The following is a 19,835-nucleotide window of genomic DNA, read 5'->3' on the forward strand; positions in this document are numbered from 1 at the left end:
TCATATCTACTCTGTTCCACTTTGCTGGCATCCTACTCGATGGATCTTGGCCCTTCTCCAATAGGAAAAATAAAGAACGATATTCAAACCCTCCAACACTAATAAAGCAGCCCAGCTGGTCTTGAGACATCATTACCCTGCTGTTGGTTAGAACACAGCTTTCAATCAGCCACAATGTTCTGTACTGACATCCTAACAGACTTGAGGCATAAATACCGTGGGTCATTAAATACAAGTGCAGCCACCGGCATGAAATTGTGAGATGGTATATCTACCCGCATTAGAGGAATAAGCTCGAAAAGGGGTTGGAGAAAGCATGCTGACATTTGCTCTGAAGATATCCAAATGTTACGGACAAATGAAGAGAAAGAAAATTAACACCTAATGTTTCAGAAGTATTTTTATGCATTTATAACCTTCTAAGAATGATAAAAGCAGCAATTTAATGTCAGGTGTTTAAATAGTAACAGTTTAAGGCAGGAGCCCATCTACCTTCAGTGTTTCCTGGTGCAGCTGTCACATTTCTTTTGTCAACCAGAACCTGTCTAATTCCTTCTAGAAACCATTAATGCTTTTTGTGCCACTACCTGGGACACTCAATAAACCATGTCATTAAGCAGTTTAACAGCAGAGTGAATATAAAATAATAATAATAATCTTTATTATCACAAGTACACTGCAATGGAGCACTGTGAAAAGCCCCTAGTCGCCACAATCCGGCACCTTTTCGGGTACACTCAGGGAGAATTCAGAATGTCCAAATTACCTAACAGCATGTCTTTCGGGACTTGTGGGAGGAAACCGGAGCACCCGGAGGAAACCCACGCAGACACACTGAGAACGTGCAGACTCCACACAGAGTGACCGAAACCGGGAATCGAACCTGGGACCCTAGAGTTGTGAAGCAACAGTGCTAACTAAAGCAACAGTACTAACTACTGTGCTACTGTGAAGGGAAAAGACAATACTGAAATTATCCCTGAACTATCTGGACAGTGAAGCCTGAACTTGAATGTTATTAAAATACATTCTTTGGCACTGATCGAAGGAGGACGGGGAGTTTTTCCAGTGAACTGACCAGCTTTCCTCCCTCAATCATCACCACATAAAACAATTAACTGGTCACTTACCTCATTTGCTGTTTGTGGACCTGACAGTCCTAGAGTCAATTACAGCACAGGTGGAGGCTATTTGGCCCATTGTTTCAACGTCAACTCACTGTAGAGCAAATGACTCATTCCCATTCTCTATCCCAATAGCCCTGCAAGTTTATTTCCTTCAAGTGCCCATCCAATTTCCTTTTGAAATGATTGATTTTCTTCACTTTCACTACTCTCATGGGCACAGAGTACCAGGTCATGACCATTCATTGCATAACAAAATGGTTCTTTGCATCACCTAACACCTCCTGTCCAAAACCTCACATCAGTGTCCCCTAGTCCTCGTACCATCGGCTAATTGTGAACTATGGTGTGTTCAACCACAGTTTGTTTGCTTGTTATGTCATATGTACCTCATATTAACCCTGAATGTTAGAGTAGAAGATAGATATTGTAAATTGTTGTGACGTGTTGTAGTAAACTTGATTTTTGTTTAAAACCTACAAAATCTTGTGGCTTTATTCTCTTGGCAAATATCTTGAATTTCAAACTTTATCTACATTAATCAAAACATTATTGGTCGCGAACTGGATCTTACCAAAACTGTAAGGGTCTGGTCTAGGATCATACCAAATGGGATGAGCACATATTCCCAGTTATTTCATTTTTTAATGCCCCCCCACCCAACCTCTTCAACTGGTGGGGCAAGGTGTGTGTGTGTGCACACACAGAGGCTGGGGGGGGGGATACTGTCAGACAGAACTGGTGGTCAGTCAAAGTGATCAATGACAGAAATGTTTTACTGTAGTCACTTACCGGGAGATTATAAGTAAAGTAGCTGCTGTAGTTCATTGTTTTTATCAAAAACATGCCCTAACTTACTTTGTGGATACCAGCATTTTTAATGCATTCATCTGAAATTCCTCTTTGCTGCATTTTGGCAAGGTGTTAACACTGGTAGTTCAAGTAGTTAACACTCCACGAAAGTGGTAAGAAGCCTGAGCTTTCATATGTTGGTATCCATGGCATAAACTCAGAGCAAACTTCGACTCTATTGGGAATGCTTTTATGCTCCAGTGAAAGTTGCAGAACTCTTTAGATGCAATTTTTACACAAATGCCTACTTTACATAAAAACTCATAAATAAAATTTGTTCTGATTTATAAAAGACCAGTAAATAGTGCCGCTGCTGTCATCCAAACAAAACCTCAGCAGACTTTCTTGAAGAACTGGACATGGATTACTAAGGTCACTACACAATCATTACATTGTAGAGAAGTAATATGGTGTAAACCAATTTTGTCAAATATTCAATCCATGACTGTATGGATACTTTGCTCCACAAGTGGGGCTCATCATAACTCACAAGCAATGAAGTTGCAAGTGAGTTATGACCATCCCCAGGAGGGATTTATTCCATTTCTCATCAATGCTGGAACAAATTCTATTTGCACGGACAGATATTGGTCATGATGAATCACAAGCAAGATCTGGTGTTTCAGTTGAGAAATTACTGGCTTGTAGTTGGAGGCCAGAAGCTCTGTTTGTGTTCTGCAGATTCCCCAAGTGGATAACAATCACAAATCCATAATTGTAGGCATCTGATAATACTGATTTTGGCACACCTCCAGGAAATGTCTTTACATATTATACAAACAGATGAAAGTGAAGCACAGGCGTGATCAGCCAGTCCATCAGTCTTGTCCGATATAGAACAGAGAACAGTGCAGCACAGTACATGCCCTTTGGCCCACAATGTTGTGCTGACCATTTATCCTCATCTAAGATCAACCTAACCTACACCTTTAATTTACTGCTGTCCATGTGCCTGTCCAAGAGTCGCTTAAATGCCCGTAATGGCTCTGACTCCACCTCCTTTGCTGGCACTGCATTCCACGCACTAATCACTCTCTGTGTAAAGAACCTACTTCTGACATCTCCCCTATACCTTCCTCCAATCACCTTGAAATTATGTCCCCTAATGACAGGCATTTCCGCTCTAGGGAAAAGTCTCTGGCTATCCATGCCTCTCATCACCTTGTACACCTCTAACAAGTCACCTTTCTTCCTTCTTCAGTGAGAAAAACCCTAGCTCCCTCAACCTTTCTTTATAAGACATGCCCTCCAGTCCAGGCAGCATCCTGGTAAATATCCTCTGCACCCTTTCCAAAGCATCCACATCCTTTCAATAATGAGGCGACCAGAACTGGACACAATATTCCAAGTGTGGTCTAACCAGGGTTTTATAAAGCTGCAGTAGAACCTCGTGGCTCTTAAACTCAATCCCCCTGATAATGAAAGCCAACACACCATATACCTTCTTAACAACCCTACCACCTGGGTGGCAACTTTGAGGGATCTATGTAAGTGGACCCACACTTCCAAGAATCCTGCCTTTAACCCTGTATTCAGCATTCAAATTCGACCTTCCAAAATTAATCACTTCACATTTATCTAGGTTGAACTCCATCTGCCACTTCTCAGCCCAGCTCTGCATCATGTCAATGTCCTGTTGTAACCTGCAACATCCCACGATACTATCTACAACTCCACAAACCTTCGTGTCATCGGCAAATTTACTAACCCACCCTTCCACTTCCTCATCCAAGTCATTTATAAAAACCACAAAGAGCAGAGGCCCCAGAACAGATCCCTGCAGGAGACCACTGGTCACCGACCTCCAGGGGGAATACTTTCCATCCCCTACCACTCGCTGTCTTCTTTTGGCCAGCCAATTCTTTATCCAGACAGCCAGATTTTCCTGTATCCCATGCCCCCTGACTTTCTGAATGAGCCTATCATGGGGATCCTTATCAAATGGCTTACTGAAATCCATATACATCACATCCACTGCCCAACCTTCATCAATGTGTCTCATCACATCTTCAAAGAATTCATTGAGGCTTGTGAGGCATGACCTGGCCCTCACAAAGCCATGCTGACTATCTTTAATCAAACTATGTTTTTCTAAATAATCATAAATCCTGTCTCTCAGAATCCTTTCCAGTATTTTGCTCACCACAGGCGCAAGACTGACTGGTTCAAGCTGTTCTCACGAGAAACAAGGTCCCTCTCTCTTGTGAATACTGAAGCAAAATATTCATTTAGGACCTCTCCCACCTCCTCAGACTCTAGGCACAAGTTCCCTCCACTATCCCTGATCGGATTATAATAAGGGAATCAGGGGTTATGGGGAGAAGGCAGGAGAATGGGGATAAGAAAATATCCGCCATGATTGAATGGCGGAGCAGACTCAATGGACCGAGTGGCCTAATTCTGTTCCTATGTCTTATGGCCGTACTCTATTTCATCCTCTTATTTCTCACATAAGTGTAGAATGTCTTTGTGTTTTCCCTAATTCTTCCCGCCAGGGATTTTCATGCCCCTTTCAAGCTCTCCTAAGTCCCTTTTTGAGTTCCTATATAGGTAAGGCAAAGTCACCATAGTCCCAGATGACCATAGGCTGCCTTCCTCTTTGAGGGGGAGAGCTGATTGGTGGTGATTTAACCTGAGGATCACCACATCTCAGGCGAGGGGCAAGGTTGAGAAGATGGGGCCTTCATGAATAACCTCAACCGATACGGGAATTGGACACTTGCTCTGCATCATGAACCAGCTGTCTAGCCAACTGAGTTAAACCGGCCCCCCATCCTGTCCTATATGCAGTTATGTTAACCACAGGCCATGGAGAGGGGCAATATTTATTCAGTATTTCACACAACTGAATAATCTTCCCTGGTGTTATTTAAAGGGTAGGTAGAAGGTGGAATTTCCACCATTACAATGAAGTCTGCCCATGCTGAAGAGGGAAAGAAGTGGATTTTGCAGAAGGGATGCCACTGCAGCACCAAGAGGCAGAATCATAGACCTTAAAAGGGGAGGTAAAGCTCTTAATAAGACAGAAGCTGCAGCAGGTAAACACATGAGAACAGGATTGGGGAAAGGTGCAGTGCCTTTCAATAAGGGGTCACACAAGAGATTGATATGCAAGATAAGTGCGTATGGAGTCGGAGGAAATAAATTAGCATGCATAGAGGATTGATTTACAAATAAGAAGCAGAGTTAGGCATAAATGAGACTTTTTTCAAGTTGGCAGGTAGTGGATAGTGGAGTACCACAAGTGTTAGTGCTGTGGGACCTCAGCTATTTAAAATCTATATTAATTATTTAGATGAAGCGACAGAAAGTAATATATTTAAGTTTGCTGATGATACAAAGTTAGGCAAAAAGTTAAGCTGTGGGGAAAACACAGAGGGCTGGATTCTCCGCAGGTTAAGTAATGGGTGCAGAGACATTGCAATTAGTTGTCTCATTTATGTTAAGTATCCATTAATTGACACTGATATGTAAAGGGGCTTCAGGTGGCCTCTGTCAGGTGATGTGTAGTTTTTGTGCAAAGTCTGTTGGAATGAAATAAATGTTTGTTGGTGAAAAAGGAACAGAACTTTAGACTCTTCATATCACAGCAACTAAAATGTCTAACAATTGGTAGCAGAGGATGGTTGCTGTGTAAACGTGAACGGTTGAAAGATACAACTTTTCCAGATCAAACCAAGGAGTGAGTGAGAAAAAAAAGGGATACATGACTGAAGCGAGGATAAAGATGGCTGGATATGACTATCCTCCCTTATTTTCTGAAAGGGAATCATACGACCAATGAAGAAGTGCAGTAGTTATGTGGACTAAGGTAACTGCTTTGGGAAAGAGAAAACAAGGTATGGCATTGGCTCTTTCTCTGCCATATGGCAGTCAAATCCGAAACAAAGTGCTTTCTGAGCTGGAATTGGAAGAGTTAGACTCAGAAGAAGGTCTGGAGACTTTATTACATTATATGGATTAGATTGATAAGAAAGATGACTTGTTAAGTGCGAATGAAGCATAGTCGGAATTTGGTAAGTTCTGGAAAATGGAGGATATCTCCATGGAAGACTATATAATGGAATTTGGCAGACTATATAAAAGGCTGCAGAAACACAACCTGGAATTTCCACAGTCTGTGTTGGCCTTTAAATTACTTGACTGTGCTAGAGTGAGCAACATGGATAGGCTTCTGGTTTTGACTGGAGTTCAGTTTACTGATAAGGATACCTTATTCGAACAGATGACAAAAGCTTTACAAAAGTTTCTGGGGAAACATTCGATTCCGATGGCTCTGATGACCCAAATAGGTCAGCCTGCAATAAGGCAGAATATGGAAGATACGCTACTGACAGGATGGCAAAATCGTATGGCTACGAACAGGGCTCAAGACTATCGAGACAAGGAGATTATGAAGGCAGAAACCCAGTTAGAACCTACAATAGGAAGATGAACCCCAGAAATGCACGGGGCATGATAAATCGATGTTTTCGATGTGACTCTCAATACCATTATGCTTTCAACTGTCCAACTCGTTATGATAGAGTGTTTGAAGCGACACATGACACGGAAGAGTCAGAAGAGGAAAAAGATAGTGACCAGAAAGAAGGCATTGTCCTATTGACAGGCAGTTATACGCCGGTAATTAGGGTGTTGGTTGCAGAATCCTTCAACTGTGCTGTATTGGACAGCACATCTACTGTGTGTGGAATTGATTGGTTAAAATGTTATCTGGACTCCTTGAATGCTGAAAATCATAACAAGGTTAAGGAATTTGAAAGTTCCACAAGTTTCAGGTTTGGGGATGATAATACTCTGAAGTCGCTGAAAAAAGTGGTGATCCCTTGCAATATTGTCGGAGTGAATCATTTCATTAGCACGGATGTTGTATCAAGTGAGATACCTTTGCTTCTGAGCAGACCGTCGATGAAGGAAGCACACATGAAACTGGATATGAAACAGGATAAGGCAACAGTTTTTGGAAAGACAGTGGACTTACAATTTACGCAGTCGGGACACTATTGTATTCCATTACTGACAAATAATATTTCAAGTAGAGTGGTTAAGGATGTGTTAATGGCAGTTGAAAATGGGACTTTAGCTGATAAAAAGCTTGTGGTATTAAAACTGCATAGGCAATTTGCACATCCGTCTCCTTGGAGGCTGAAAAATTTATTAAAAGGATGCAGAGGTAAGGGATGACGACTATACTAAACTGATAGAACAGATTAGTGACCGCTGTGAAGTTTGTAGGAAGTACAGAAGGACACCAGCAAGACCGATAGTAAGCCTACCTTTGGCCAGGGATTTTAACAACATTGTGGCGATGGACCTAAAGATCTGGGATAAAGCAAATAATATATTTATTTTGCATTTTGTAGATTTAGCAACCAGATTTAGTCAATCATTGATTGTACGAAGTAAGGAAAAGAGAGTAATTCTGAATCAATTCTGGGATTATCCCAGTGAGCCAGAGAAGACACAGCCAGAGTGAGACAGAACCAAGAGCGTGTTTGGGAATTTGAATCTAGGTGGGGATTCGAAGCTGGGTGGGGAGGAAGTGCTTTTTATCCCTGGTAAGTAGTGTTTCTGTTTTCTTTTCATTGGTATATTTATTTATTTTTTCTTTGTTGTTTATTCGTTTGTTTATTTATTTATTTCTTTAATTTTTTGGGAAATTGTAATTGTTGAAGTTAACTGAACATTTAAGACATGGCATGAGACCTCAGACCCGTGTCATGCTCCTCGTGTGCGATGTGGGAGCTCAGGGACACGTCCACTGTCCCTGGCTCCTTCACGTGCAAGAAGTGTGTCCAGTTGCAGCTCCTGTTAGACCGCTTGACGGCTCTGAAGCTGCAGATGGAATCACTTTGGAGCATCCGCGATGCTGAGGACGTCGTGGATAGCACGTTTAGCGAGTTGGTCACACCACAGGTGAAAGGTACTGAGGGAGATAGAAAATGGGTGACCAAAAGACAGAGCAAGAGTAGGAAGGCAGTGTAGCCACCTAAAGTGGCCAACTCCCGATTTAAAATGGCGAACGGCAAAGGCTGATGGGAAAGTCAGCCAACAAGACAAAAACCAGCAGCTGCAGGTTTGCTGAGTATTAACCTCTGCAAAATCCAGACAACATCGATACCAGCGACCATCAGCATAACAAAGTAAACAGCCATCTGCATACTGATGAGCAATCCCCGGGAACAATAAGTAACATTTTGACACACAAAGCAAAGCCAGACTCCTCAGCGCAGCAGGAGCCAAAACAAAGGAGATGAACGAGCACCTCAAGACCGCCTATCGATCAGGGGACCGCTCCAGCACTGAAGAAAATCGAACCAAGCGATTGGGACAAAGTCCAATCACTTGGGACCAGGTACAGGGTCCGCCCCGAAAGGCAGGAAGCCCCTGGGGACTATAAGAATCAAGCCCAAGTTCAAATCGCCCTCTCTTCACCACGCTCTTCTTCCAGCCCAGGTCACCCAGCAAAAGGAACCAACATCAACCGTGACCGGTGCAGTGACTCCAGTGATCATCGAAATCGCAAGTCTTAACTCAACACTCGCTACGAGCTAGGCGCTCCTAGCTACCAATCCGTACCAACTTCGAATCCCGCAGACTCAGAACCCGAACGAAAGGCCATTTGTTCCCCTGACCTGGTGGGCCAGTCCAAAGTTAAGTATAGGCCTGTTAGTTGTAGAAGTAGCTTAGATGTAGAATTTGTGCATGAGTAGTGATTACGGTGTACAATAAATGTGCTTTGATTTAAATCTTACTAATTGGTGTATTGGATTAATTTTTTAAAAAAAATAATTTTTATTTAAGGTTTTCATAAAATATCAATAACAAAATAAGAAAAAAGAACCCAACAGGGTTAAGTACAAAACACAATCTAAAAAAGCAACCCCCCAAACCCCTACCCCCCCGTACCTAAATAATAAATTAACATTAACACCCCGACTTAAGACAACAGGTGTATACACCCCCTCAGACCCTTCCAGTGTAAATAACATAAACAAAATTAAAGTAAACCCCCCCCCCCCACCCCCCGAGCTGCTGCTGCCATTCACCAATGTCTATCGTTCTGCCAGAAAGTCTAAGAACGGTTGCCACCGCCTAAAGAACCCTTGTACCGACCCTCTCAAGGCGAATTTCACCCTCTCCAATTTAATGAACCCTGCCATATCGCTGATCCAGGATTCCACGCTTGGGGTCCTCGTATCTTTCCACTGAAGGAGAATCCTTCGCCGGGCTACCAGGGACGCAAAGGCCAGAATTCCGGCCTCTTTCGCCTCCTGCACTCCCGGCTCCTCTGCCACCCCAAATATTGCGAGCCCCCAGCCCGGTTTGACCCTGGATCCTACCACCCTCGACACCGTCCTCGCTACGCCCTTCCAAAATTCCTCCAGGGCTGGGCATGCCCAGAATATATGGGTGTGATTTGCTGGGCTCCCTGAGCACCTAACACACCAGTCCTCACCCCCAAAGTACCTGCTCATCCTTGACCCGGTCATGTGTGCCCTGTGCAGCAACTTAAACTGTATGAGGCTGAGCCTCGCGCACGAAGAGGAAGAGTTCACCCTCCCTAGGGCATCTGCCCACGTCCCCTCTTCGATCTCCTCTCCCAACTCCTCCTCCCACTTAACTTTCAACTCCACCACCGAGGCCTCCTCCTCCTCCTGCATCACTTGGTAAGTTTCCGAGATCTTTCCCACCCACCCCCCCGAGAGCACTCTGTCCTGTACTGTGTGTGGCAGTAGCCGTGGGAATTCCACCACCTGCCGTCTGGCAAACGTCTTTACCTGTAAGTACCTGAAGGTGTTCCCCAGGGGGAGCCCGTACTTCTCCTCCAGCTCACCCAAGCTCGCGAACTTCCCGTCCACAAACAGGTCCCCAAACTTTCGTATCCCTGCCCTGTGCCACCCCGAAAACCCTCCATCTGTTCTTCCTGGGGCGAACCGGTGGTTCCCCCGTAATGGGGTCCACGCCGAGGCCCTAACCTCCCCCCTATGCCGCCTCCACTGCCCCCAAATTTTGAGGGCCGCCACCACCACCGGGCTCGTGGTATACCTCCTTGGAGGGAGCGGCAGCGGCGCCGTTGCCAGCGCCCCCAGACTCGTACCCACACAGGACGCCGTCTCCAGCCTCTTCCATCCCCTCCCCCTCCATCACCCACTTGCGCACCATTGTCGCATTGGCGGCCCAGTAGTACCCACAGAGGTTGGGCAGTGCCAGCCCCCCCCCTATATCTACTCCGCTCCAGGAACACCCTCCTCACCCTCAGAGTCCCTCGCGCCCACACAAACCCCATTATACTCCTGTTAACCCGCCTGAAAAAAGCCTTCGGGATAAACACGGGGAGGCACTGGAACAGGAACAAAAACCTTGGGAGCACCGTCATTTTGATTGACTGCACCCTACCCGCCAGGGACAGCGGCAACGCGTCCCACCTCTTGAACTCCTCCTCCATTTGCTCCACCAGCCTTGTAAAGTTAAGCCTATGCAGGGCCCCCCAGCTCCTGGCCACCTGGACCCCCAAATATCTGAAGCTCCTCTCTGCCCTTTTTAGTGGCAGCTCGCCAATCCCCCTCTCCTGGCTCCCGAGCTGAACTACGAACAGCTCGCTCTTCCCCATATTGAGCTTGTACCCCGAAAAGTCCCCGAATTCCCTAAGGATCCTCATTACCTCTGGCATTCCTCCCACCGGGTACGCCACATACAGCAGCAGGTCGTCCGCATAAAGCGACACCCTATGCTCCTCCCCACCCCGCACCAACCCCCTCCAGTTCCTCGACTCTCTCAGTGCCATAGCCAGGGGTTCAATCGCCAGTGCGAAGAGCAGGGGGGACAGGGGACACCCCTATCTCGTCCCTCAGTGCAACCGAAAGTACTCGGACCTCCTCCTATTTGTGGCCACACTCGCCATCGGGACCTCATACAACAGCCTAACCCACCTGACATACCCCTCTCCAAACCCGAACCTCTTCAGCACCTCCCACAGGTACCCCCACTCTACCCTATCGAAGGCTTTCTCAGCGTCCATCGCCACCACTATCTCTGCCTCCCCCTCCCTCGCCGGCATCATGATAATGTTCAAAAGCCTCCGCACATTCGCGTTCAACTGTCTCCCCTTCACAAACCCCGTCTGGTCTTCATGGATGATTTGCGGCACAAAATCCTCAATCCTCGTGGCTAAGACCTTCGCCAGCACCTTGGCATCTACATTTAGCAAGGAAATCGGTCTGTAAGACCCACATTGCAGGGGATCCTTGTCCTGCTTCAGGATCAAGGAGATCAGTGCCCGGGACATCGTCGGGGGTAAAGCCCCCCCCCCTCCTTTGCCTCATTGAAGGTCCTAACTAACAGCGGGCCCAACAGGTCCATATATTTTTTATAGAACTCGACCGGGAAACCGTCCGGCCCCGGTGCCTTCCCCGCCTGCATGCTTCCTATCCCTTTGATCAGCTCCTCCAGCCCAATCGGGGCCCCCAGTCCCGCCACCAGTCCCTCTTCCACCTTTGGAAACCTCAATTGGTCCAGGAAACGGCCCATCCCTCCCTCCTCCCGTGGGGGCTCGGATCGGTACAATTCCTCATAGATGTCCCTGAAGACCCCATTGATGCCAACCCCACTCCGCACCACGCTCCCTCCCCTGTACTTAACTCCCCCGATCTCCCTAGCTGCGTCCCGCTTCCGAAGCTGATGAGCCAGCATCCGGCTTGCCTTTTCCTCATACTCGTAGACCGCCCCCTGGGCCTTCCTCCACTGCACCTCCGCCTTCCTGGTGGTCACCCGGTCGAATTCGGCCTGGAGGCTGCGCCTCTTCCTCAACAATCCTTCCTCAGGTTCTTCCGCATACCTCCTGTCTACCCTCACCATCTCCCCCACCAGCCTCTCCCTCTCTCCCCGCTCCTCCGGGGTCCTGATGGAGATCAGCTCTCCCCTCACCACCGCCTTCAGTGCCTCCCATACCATCCCCACTCGGAACTCCCCGTTGTCGTTGGTGTCCAAGTACCTCTCTATACTTCCTCGGACCCGCTCGCTCACCTCCTCGTCCACCAACAGCCCCACCTCCAAGCGCCACAGCGGGCGCTGGTCCCTCTCCTCCCCCATCTCCAAGTCCACCCAATGCGGGGCGTGGTCCGAAATGGCTATTGCCGAATACTCGGTATCCTCTACTCTCGCTATCAGCGCCCTACTCAAAATGAAAAAGTTGATTCGAGAATAAGCCTTATGGCCATGTGAGAAGAATGAAAATTCTCTAGCCCCCGGCTTTGCAAATCTCCAAGGGTCCACCCCTCCCATTTGGTCCATAAATCCCCTCAACACTCTAGCCGCCGCCGGCTTCCTACCCGTCCTAGACCTGGAGCGATCCAGTGCCGGATCCAACACCGTGTTAAAGTCTCCCCCCATTATCAGGCCCCCCACTTCCATACCTGGGATCCGACCCAACATACGCCGCATAAAACACGCATCGTCCCAGTTCGGAGCATACACATTGACCAGTACCACCCTCTCTCCCTGCAACTTACCACTTACCATTATGTACCTACCGCCATTATCTGCCACAATGCTCGACGCCTTGAACGACACCTTCTTTACCACCAAGATCGCCACCCCTCGATTTTTGGCATCTAGCCCCGAGTGAAACACCTGACCTACCCACCCTTTCCTCAGTCTTACCTGGTCTGCCACCTTCAGGTGTGTCTCCTGGAGCATAACCACATCCGCCTTGAGCCCCTTCAGGTGCGCGAACACCCGGGCTCTCTTAACCGGCCCATTCAGTCCCCTTACATTCCAGGTTATCAGCCGGATCAGGGGGCTACCCGCCCCCCTCCCCCGGCGACTAGCCAAGACCCCTCCTCGGCCACCCACACACCCGCACCCCACACCCGACCCGTTCCCCACAGCGGCATACCCCCGTCTCGACCCCCCCCCACTCGCTCCAGCTCCTCCTTGATCTTAGCAGCAGCAACTCTACCTCCTCCACCCCCCCCCCCCCCCCCCCCCCCCCCCCCCCCCCCCGGCTGGGGCCCATCCTAGCTGGTTTACTCCCCCCATTGTACTTCTGCAAGTCAGCTGACTCCTGCTGACCCCGGCCACTCCCGCCTCCCCTTTGACTCCTCCCATTGTGTGGCACACCCTCCTCTCCCGCCCCCCATTCACAGGCTCTCCCCCTCCGTTCTAAGCGCGGGAAACAATCCTCGCTTCCCCGCCCCGGTCCCCCCCTCCCAGTCTTCGGCGCGGGAAGAATTCCCGCGCTCTCCACCTATCAGGCCCCGCCACCAACCAAAACAGTGCCCAACCCACCCCATCCACCCTCCCCAACCCGAAAGAGAAAAACACAGAGAAAAAGAAACCCAAAACAATGCAAAGGCCACCTCCCCGAACCAAAAATAGGCATACCGTATCCACCGCAGCCCCCAATCGCCCATCCCGACCCTCAGTCTGTGTCCAGCTTCTCGGCCTGAACAAAGGCCCACGCCTCCTCCGGTGACTCAATATAATGGTGCCGGTCCTTGTAGGTAACCCACAGTCGCGCCGGCTGCAATATGCCAAACTTCACCCCCTTCCTGTGCAGCACCGCCTTTGCTCGATTGTACCCGGCCCTCCTCTTCGCCACCTCCGCACTCCAGTCCTGATATATCTGAACCTCCGCGTTCTCTCACCTGCTGCTCCTCTCCTTCTTAGCCCACCTGAGCACACACTCCCGATCGACGAACCGATGGAACCGCACCAGCACCGCCCGCGGAGGCTCGTTAGCCTTGGGCCTCCTCGCCAACACTCTGTGGGCCCCTTCCAGCTCCAGGGGCCCCTGGAAGGACCCTACTCCCATCAGCGAGTTTAACATGGTGACCACATACGCCCCCACGTCCGGCCCCTCCAGCCCCTCCGGGAGGCCCAGAATCCGCAGATTCTTCCGCCTCAACCGATTCTCCATCTCCTCGAACCGCTCCTGCCATTTCTTGTGGAGCGCCTCGTGCGCCTCCACCTTTACCGCCAGGGCTAAGATCTCGTCCTCATTGTCAGAGATCTTTTGTTGAGCCTCTCGGATCGCCACCCCCTGGGCCGTCTGTGTCTCCAGCAGCTTATCAATAGAAGCCTTCATCGGCTCTAGCAGGTCCTTTTTAATCTCTCTGAGGCAGCGCTGGATACCCTCCTGTTGCTCCTCCGCCCACTGCCTCCACGCTGCCTGGTCTCCGCCCGCCGCCATTTTGTCCTTCTTCCCTCCCTTCTTCTGGTCCACCACCAGCTTTTTTGTCACCCCGTTCCTAGTTAAAGCCATATACTGACGGGGAGCTATTATTAATTCCTTCCCTTGGGGGCCCTGAAAAGAGCCGAAAAGTCTCGAGAGGGAATCCTTTTGGCAGTGTTCGCTTCACCAATCTGCCCCAAAATGTCTGGAAAACTCCTGAAAAAGGTCTAAGAGTCCGTTCCAGACGGGAGCTGCTGAATGCGCGACCTACTCCTCTATGGCCACCACCGGAAGCCTCGTCCCCGCTTCTTCGGTGACCTTGGTGAGATCTTTTCACAGTTGTTCCCTCTGCTGCTAGAATTCGTCTTTGATAAAGGCCCTCAGGTCAGCTTGCAGCTTTAAGCTTGCCCTTCCCCCGCTTGCATGCTGGAAGAGGCCCTGTTTATTCTGTTGCAGCCAAATCTTTTACTGTTTCTGCCGGGTCTGGTAGCCAAAAGGCATAACATTCCTGGAGGACACTGTCAGGGGAATGTTGCAGTCTTCTTGCCACACTGGGAAATGTCAAACAAATGCCGTGGGGGCCCTGTAAAAGAGCCCAAAAGTCCGTTCCAAGCGGGAGCTACCGAATATGCGACCTAGCTCTGCATAGCCGCACCCGGAAGTACTGTAGTGGATTATTGATCATTACTCGGACTTGAACATCGTGGCGGTATCATAAAGATACCTGGCAACTCGAGAGCAAAGGTAATAAAACAGAGCAATTGAACCAAGGAGAAAATCAGCAACAGCAGTGCAAGTGTCCTCTGCGGTCATCTCCCTGCAAAACAGATATACCGCTTTGGATTCTGTTGAGGGAGATGGCTCACCAGAGGAAAGCAGCAGCAGCCAGGTTCATGGCACCGTGGCTGGCTCTGCTGCGCAGCTGGACAGGAAGAAGAATGGCAGGGCTATAATGATAGGGGACTTAATTGTAAGGGGAATAGACAGGCGGTTCTGCGGACGCAATCGAGACTCCAGGATGGTATGTTGCCTCCCTGGTGCAAGGGTCAAGGATGTCTCGGAGCGGCTGCAGGACATTCTGGGGGTAGGGGGTTGGGGGAGGGTGAACAGCCAGCTGTCGTGGTGCACATAGGCACCAACGATATAGGTAAAAAATGGGACGAGGTCCTTCAAGCTGAATTCAGGGAGTTAGGAGTTAAACTAAAAAGTAGAACCTCAAAGGTAGTAATCTCAGGATTGCTACCAGTGCCACGAGCTAGTCAGACTAGGAATGTCAGGACAGATAGGATGAATGCGTGGCTCGAGAGATGGTGCAAGAGGGAGGGATTCAAATTCCTGGGGCATTGGAACCGGTTCTGGGGGAGGTGGGACCAGTATAAACCGGACGGTCTGCACCTGGGCAGGACTGGAACCGATGTCCTGGGGGGGGGTGTTTGCAAGAGCTGTTGGGGAGAGTTTAAATTAATGTGGCAGGGGGATGGGAACCGATGCAGGAAGTTGGAAGGTAGTAAAACAGGGACAGAAACAAAAGGCAGTAATAGGGAAAGTGTAAGGCAGAGAAGCCATCGTCAAAAATCAAAAATGGCGACAGTGCAAGGAACAGTGACTGAGGGGGGCTCCGTGAATAGGACCAGGAATACTAAAAGGAATAAAACGGGAAGTGAAAACATTAATGGTAAGCGACGCGGCAGGTTGTTACATGAAGATATGGGTTCAATGACAATGAAAATTAGGAGAAAGGTTAAGAGGAAATATTACTTAGGAGAGGTTACTGATCGAGGTGTTAAGATTCAGAACGGAGGTAAAAAAGCCAACATAAGTGTACTTTACTTGAATGCTCGTAGTATTCGGAATAAGGTAAATGAGTTGATGGCGCAAATGATCGTGAATGACTATGATTTAGTGGCCATTACTGAAACATGGTTAAAGGATGGTCACGACTGGGAGTTAAATAACCGAGGGTATCAAACTATTCGGAAGGACAGAGTGGATGGTAAGGGAGGTGGTGTTGCTCTGTTATTTAAGGATGACATCCGGGCAACAGTAAGGGATGACATCGGTGCTATGGAGGATAAGGTTGCATCCATTTGGGTGGAAATCAGGAATAGTAAGGCAAAAAAGTCACTGATAGGAGTAGTCTATAGGCCACCAAATAGTAACATTATGGTGGGGCAGGCAATAAACAAAGAAATAACTGATGCATGTAGAAATGGTACAGCAGTTATCATGGGGGATTTTAATCTACATGTCGATTGGTTTAACCAGGTCGGTCAAGGCAGCCTTGAGGAGGATGTATAGAATGTATCCACGATAGTTTCCTAGAACAGTATGTAATGGAACCTACGAGGGAACAAGCGGTCCTAGATCTGGCCCTGTGTAATGAGACAGGATTGATTCAGGATCTCATAGTTAGGGATCCTCTCGGAAGGAGTGATCACAATATTGTGGAATTTAAAATTCAGATGGAGGGTGAGAAGGTAAAATCAAGCACTAGTGTTTTGTGCTTAACCAATGGAGATTACAATGGGATGAGAGAAGAACTAGCTAAGGTAGACTGGGAGCAAAGACTTTATGGTGAAACAGTTGAGGAACAGTAGAGAACCTTCCAAGCGATTTTTCACAGTGCTCAGCAAAGGTTTATACCAACAAAAAGGAAGGACGGTAGAAAGAGGGAAAATCGACCGTGGATATCAAAGGAAATAAGGGAGAGTATCAAATTGAAGGAAAAAGCATACGAAGCAGCAAAGATTAGTGGGAGACTAGAGGACTGGGAAATCTTTATGGGGCAACAGAAAGCTACTAAAAAAGCTATAAAGAAGAGTAAGATAGATTATGAGAGTAAACTTGCTCAGAATATAAAAACAGATAGTAAAAGTTTCTACAAATATATAAAACAAAAAAAGAGTGGCTAAGGTAAATATTGGTCCTTTAGAGGATGAGAAGGGAGATTTAATAATGGGAGATGAGGAAATGGCTGAGGAACTGAACAGGTTTTTTGGGTTGGTCTTCACAGTGGAAGACACAAATAACATGCCAGTGACTGATGGAAATGAGGCTATGACAGGTGAGGACCTTGAGAGGATTGTTATCACCAAGGAGGTAGTGATGGACAAGCTAATGGGGCTAAAGGTAGACAAGTCTCCTGGCCCTGATGGAATGCATCCCAGAGTGCTAAAAGAGATGGCTAGGGAAATTGCAAATGCACCAGTGATAATTTACCAAAATTCACTAGACTCTGGGGTGGTCCCGGCGGATTGGAAATTTGCAAACGTGACACCACTGTTTAAAAAAGGAGGTAGGCAGAAAGAGGGTAATTATGGGCCAGTGAGCTTAACTTCGGTAGTAGGGAAGATGCTGGAATCTATCATCAAGGAAGAAATAGCGAGGCATCTGGATGGAAATTGTCCCATTGGACAGACGCAGCATGGGTTCATAAAGGGCAGGTCATGCCTAACTAATTTAGTGGAATATTTTGAGGACATTATCAGTGCGGTAGATAACGGGGAGCCAATGGATGAGGCATATCTGGATTTCCAGAAAGCCTTTGACAAGGTGCCACACAAAAGGTTGCTGCATAAGATAAAGATGCATGGCATTAAGGGGAAAGTAGTAGCATGGATAGAGGATTGGTTAATTAATAGAAAGCAAAGAGTGGGGATTAATGGGTGTTTCTCTGGTTGGCAATCAGTAGCTAGTGGTGTCCCTCAGGGATCAGTGTTGGGCCCACAACTATTCACAATTTACATCGATGATTTGGAGTTGGGGACCAAGGGCAATGTGTCCAAGTTTGCTGATGAAACTAAGATAACTGGTAAAGCAAAAAGTGCATAGGATACTGGAAGTCTGCAGGGGGATTTGGATAGGCTAAGTGAATGGGCTAGGGTCTGGCAGATGGAATACAATGTTGACAAATGTGAGGTTATCCATTTTGGTAGGAATAACAGCAAAAGGGATTATTATTTAAATGATAAAATATTAAAACATGCTGCTGTGCAGAGACCTGGGTGTGCTAGTGCATGAGTCGCAAAACGTTGGTTTACAGGTGCAACAGGTGATTAAGAAGGCAAATGGAATTTTGTCCTTCATTGCTAGAGGGATGGAGTTTAAGACTAGGGAGGTTATGCGGCAATTGTATAAGGTGTTAGTGAGGCCACACCTGGAGTATTGTGTTCAGTTTTGGTCTCCTTACTTGAGAAAGGACGTACTGGCACTGGAGGGTGTGCAGAGGAGATTCACTAGGTTAATCCCAGAGCTGAAGGGGTTGCATTATGAGGAGAGGTTGAGTAGACTGGGACTGTACTCGTTGAAATTTAGAAGGATGAGGGGGGGGTCTTATAGAAACATATAAATATGAAGGGAATAGATAGGATAGATGCGGGCAGGCTGTTTCCATTGGCGGGTGAAAGCAGAACGAGGGAGGCATAGCCTCAAAATAAGGGGAAGTAGATTTAGGACTGAGTTTAGGAGGAACTTCTTCACCCAAAGGGTTGTGAATCTATGGAATTCCTTGCCCGGTGAAGCAGTAGAGGCTCCTTCAACAAATGTTTTTAAGATAAAGATAGATAGTTTTTTGAAGAATAAAGGGATTAAGGGTTATGATGTTCGGGCTGGAAAGTGGAGCTGAGTCCACAAAAGATCAGCCATGATCTCATTGAATGGTGGAGCAGGCTCGAGGGGCCAGATGGCCGACTCCTGCTTCTAGTTCTTATGTTCTTATGTATCCCCTGATCCCGTGTGACTTCACCTTTTGTACTAGTCTACCATGAGGGACCTTGTCAAAGGCCTTACTGAAGTCCATATAGACAACATCCACTGCCCTACCTGCATCAATCATCTTCGTGACCTCTTTGAAAAACTCAAGTTAGTGAGACACAACCCCCCTTCACAAAACCATGCTGCCTCTTACTAATACGTCCATTTGCTTCCAAATGGGAATACATCCTGTCTCGAAGAATTCTCTCCAGTAATTTCCCTACCACTGACGTAAGGCTCACCGGCCTGTAGTTCCCTCGATTATCCTTGCTACCCTTCTTAAACAAAGGAACAACATTGGCTATTCTCCAGTCCTCCGGGACATCACCTGAAGACAGCGAGGATCCAAAGATTTCTGTCAAGGCCTCAGCAATTTCCTCTCTAGCCTCCTTCAGTAGTCTGGGGTAGATCCCATCAGGCCCTGGGGACTTATCTACCGTAATATTTTTCAAGACGCCCAACACCTCGTCTTTTTGGATCTCAATGTGACCCAGGCTATCTACACATCCTTCTCCAGACTCAACATCCACCAATTCCTTCTCTTTGGTGAATACTGATGCAAAGTATTCATTTAGTACCTCGCCCATTTCCTCTGGCTCCACGCATAGATTCCCTTGCCTATCCTTCAGCGGGCCAACCCTTTCCCTGGCTACCCTCTTGCTTTTTATGTACGTGTACAAAGCCTTGGGATTTTCCTTAACCCTATTTACTATTTTCCCACACACTCTCCAGACTTTGATATTAACCATAGCTAAAGAGGAGCAACAGCAACCACAACATGATTAATTTACCTTTGCTCTGCACTTGGGACCTGCTCGTTTCTAGGTGCAAAGTCAGGGAAAATTAATCCCCTTCGTCTTTGTTAGATTGTGGTACTTATCTGGCTGTCTTGGCATCACAGGCTTGAGTCATGGCAGTCGCTGGTGTGCAGG

At 47.7% G+C, this 19,835-nt stretch overlaps 1 protein-coding gene across 4 annotated transcripts in view; it reads right to left on the reverse strand.

Annotated features, from left to right (window-relative positions):
• lrrc56 (leucine rich repeat containing 56) overlaps positions 1–19,835 on the reverse strand; it is a 307,392-nt gene that overhangs the window by 108,701 nt on the left and 178,856 nt on the right. The window lies entirely within an intron of this gene.

This window comes from Scyliorhinus torazame, chromosome 10 (genome assembly GCF_047496885.1).
Source record: "Scyliorhinus torazame isolate Kashiwa2021f chromosome 10, sScyTor2.1, whole genome shotgun sequence".
Classification (NCBI taxonomy): domain Eukaryota; kingdom Metazoa; phylum Chordata; class Chondrichthyes; order Carcharhiniformes; family Scyliorhinidae; genus Scyliorhinus; species Scyliorhinus torazame.